Raw genomic sequence first — 3,782 nt, 5'->3', positions numbered from 1 at the left:
CATGTGGTGCTTCAGATGTCAATCGAGAAGTCTGAGAGATACTGTGTTTTACCGCTCTCGCGAACAAGTTTGCCTTATTCCTTTTCCATGTTATTGCGAAAGCAATACTGCTAGCACTTTTCTGACGTCGGTGGAGGTCGTTCCTTCGCTCCGACGCACCACGTGACAGCATGACGTCACGACCAGAGGAGAGCAGGGGCCCCAACTCGTCTTTTCGGCTGTAGTCGTTCCTTCGCTCGGCGCGGCGGCTATCACGTGACAGCGTGACGTCACGACCAGATTGATTGATTTAGATTGATTTGATTTATAGGAAGGGAAAGGCGCAGTAACTGTCTCACTTGTTTTCTGTGGACACCTCAACTGCGCCGTAAGGGAAGGTGGGAGTGAAAGTGGAAAGAGAGAAAGAGTAGCCGTAGTGGAGGGCTATGGAGGAATTTCGATCACTTGGGGATCTTTAACGTGCGCTGACACAACACCTCCTAGACAGCTTTCAAAGCCTGCGCGCTCCGACGTGACGTCACTTCCTGCCGGCCTACTCCCTGCGTCCCCGGCGTCCCGGCCCACCGGTCAGCCGCGCGCCATATTTACTTTGTGCCGTGTGCGAGTGGGCTGCTGTTCTGCGTGTGTTTTCTTGCCCTATTTGGTTGCTGTGCGCCCATGTTTTGCGGCATATGCTGGTTTTGACATGCCGAACAAGTGTTGTGTACCGGCATGTTCAAGCAATTACCGAACAGGGGAAAAAGCCCAAGTGTTTTCCTTCCCGAAGGACGAAGTGCAACGCACGAAGTGGCTGCGGGCGATACCGAGGAAGGATTTTATTCCTACAGAGAATAACAAGGTAAGAGATTTGTTTGTTACACTGTGCTTCTAGACTACGTTTGAAGCGCAATTCGATTATTCCTTTTATCGAACGAGAACAGTATATAGCAGGTATTTCGCTCTAGCAGTCGCATATTATCAGTATGCCTTCGCTTTTGTTTGCATGCAGGTATGCGCACTGCACTTCGAGGAGTCATGTCTTGAACGGAAAACTTCGTACACGGATCCCAGGACCGGGCGAGTGCTCGAGGTTTCATTGAAAGTACCCCGGCTTCGAAAAGGATCAGTGCCTGCTCTCTTTCCGGGATGCCCATCCTACTTGTCAAAGCAAGACGCCTGCCCTTCCAGAATATCACCAGATAGCAAACGAACACGCCGAGAAGCATCAGACCTTGCTCGTGCGATTTCTGAATCCGCAGCTTCCTACCACAGTGAAGAAATTAAGCGTAGTTTTTTCTCGCTTCCTGAACTGAAAGAACGATTGAAGACAGTGTGTGTACCTGATGTGTGGGCAGTCATTCATCGCCCTAACTGTGCGCTGTTTTTGAACATAGTGAACGAGAGTGCACCTGTTTTGCAGTCATCCGTGACCATCTCCGTTGATATGGAGTTAAGCGTGTGTTTCTTGGGCAAAAGTTTGAAGCGTTTTGGAAATTACTTGGTGCCAAATAAGGTCATGGATGTCAATGTTCTCCTGGAAATATTGAATCGAATGCAATGCATTGAGAGCGACGAGTGTCCTTCTGATGGCCTTCCAGATATTGTTTGTGCTCTTCTGGAAAAAATTGAGGAACACATCACAGACAGCAAAAGGGATATGATTAGATTTTTGAAAGAACAGGTGACATTGCTTGTAAAGGAACGCATCCAATATTCATCAGAGATTATGGTGCTTGCTTGTATTTTGCACACCATATCCCCTCACGCATACAAGTTCCTTAGGTCATCTTGTGTCCTTGTCTTGCCACATCCGAGTACAATAAGAAATGTCTGCTCTTCATTTCAGTTGTCACCGCAAAATGAATCTGGGAATGGTAATTTTCTGAAGTACATCGCCCACAGATCCAAACAACTGAAGCAATATGAAAAAGATATTGTTCTGATGGTAGATGAAATCCATATCCAACCATTTTTTGATTATAAAGGTGGCAATATCAGTGGAGCAGCGGCAAACTCCAATGTGGCCGCTACATCCGCGCATGTGTTTATGTTGCAAAGCATGCTCAGCTCTTTTCGAGAAGTTGTACACATTCTTCCTGTGCGAACGCTGAATGCCGAGTCTCTGCACAAAGTGCTTAAGGAAGTCATCCTCGGGCTTGAAAAACTTGGATTCAGAGTGCTAGCTGTTGTGTCGGATAACAATTCGATCAACAGGAAAGCCCTTAGTATGTTTTCAAGTCCCCCCAAGCTGAAAATAGCTTATCCGAATCCGGCTGACGCATCACGGCCTTTAGTTTATGTTGTAGATGCCGTGCATTTGCTCAAGTGCATTAGAAACAACTGGTTAAATCAAAAAAATCCTGGAACTAACCTTTATTTCCCACTGTTTGACCTTTCAAATAACACAGTGCATCATGATGCCATACAGTGGGCTTCTTTCAAGGAACTACGTGAGCTTCATAAGCTTGAAGCTTCGCAGCTCCTAAAATACAGCTACCACCTCTCCTCAAAAGCACTGAACCCCAGCAACTTAGAGAGACAGAATGTCAAGCTCGCTTTACAGGTATTTAATGAATTTGTGGCTGAAGCATTAGATGCCCACAGTGACTTGCCAGCATTTCAACATGCTAAGCAGACTGCAAATTTTGTTAGAGTAATCGTTAGATGGTGGAAAATTGTAAATGTTAAAACACCGCACAAAGGGTATCACCATCGAGATGTTTACGAGCAGCCAGCTTCATCAAGGACAGATGACCCTAAGCTGACCTTCTTGGGTGCCTTAGTGACTTGGTTGGACGTGTGGGAGTTTTATAAGCATGACAATGGTACACTCACAAGAGAAACTCTTACTGCTTGGAGGCATTCAGCCTACGCTTTGCTGGAGTTCACAAAGTACTGTACTGTTGAACTTGGTTACAAGTACGTACTTCTCGGAAAGGTGCAGACAGATGGTCTCGAACACAGGTTCGGTCAGTACAGGCAAATGGCAGGAGGCCACTATCACATTAGCATCCGACAACTTTATGAATGTGAAGGCAGGCTGCGACTGCAGAGCACCCTTCCGGCATTAAGCGATGATGATCTGCTAGACACTGCTTCTTCACAAAGTGCCCCACATAAAGCGTCTTTCGACATTAACGTAGAGTCTGAAGACTTAAACAAGTTGAGTTCACGTGTTGCTGTGTTTGGCTATGTTGCAGGCTTTTGCGCGCACTCTGTCTTGAAAGTTTTGAAGTGCGACACCTGCAAGGAAAAGCTTGTTGTTGAGAGAGATGACGAGAGAGACACGGATATGTACTCACTAACAGCGAACCTCAGTCGAGGGGGCTTAAAATTTCCCAGTGCGTGTGTTGTTACCATCGTTATGCACGCCCAAGTTGTTGTAAAAAAATTGCTGCAGCCCGAAAATGCCACGAACTTCTTGCAGATGTCTAATCACAGGGACATTGTGAAGCACCTTGTGATTAAAAGCCTGCCAGAGTTCGAAGAACTGTGCACATGTGAAAACGGCCATGAGCCAGAACTTGTAATTAACATGGCAGCAAAATGTGCTACAAATATAATCCTGAACAATTATTGTAAAGACAGGAACGATACTGCCACTGCTGCTGCAAAAGCTGATGCAAAAGCACGCAAATTAAAGACTGTCACCAAAAAGTGATAATGAAAGCAATTGTTGGCTGTTTATTGTGCTTCATCATTTGTGCCGCAAATAAATTTTGTCCCCATTTGTAAAGCTTTTAAGCATTTTGCATTTATTTAACTGGAGCGAACGTCACGACATGCTATTTGTCAATTTGTCC

At 45.7% G+C, this 3,782-nt stretch overlaps 1 pseudogene; it reads left to right on the top strand.

The window, feature by feature from the left end:
• Positions 1-579: 579 nt before the first annotated feature.
• On the top strand, positions 580-1,978 carry LOC146187129 (uncharacterized; annotated as a pseudogene).
• The last annotated feature ends 1,804 nt before the right edge of the window (positions 1,979-3,782 follow it).

This window comes from Amblyomma maculatum, chromosome 6 (assembly GCF_055883805.1).
Source record: "Amblyomma maculatum isolate TAMU_Amacu chromosome 6, ASM5588380v1, whole genome shotgun sequence".
Lineage (NCBI taxonomy): Eukaryota > Metazoa > Arthropoda > Arachnida > Ixodida > Ixodidae > Amblyomma > Amblyomma maculatum.
This window is presented reverse-complemented; position numbering and strand designations above follow the sequence as displayed.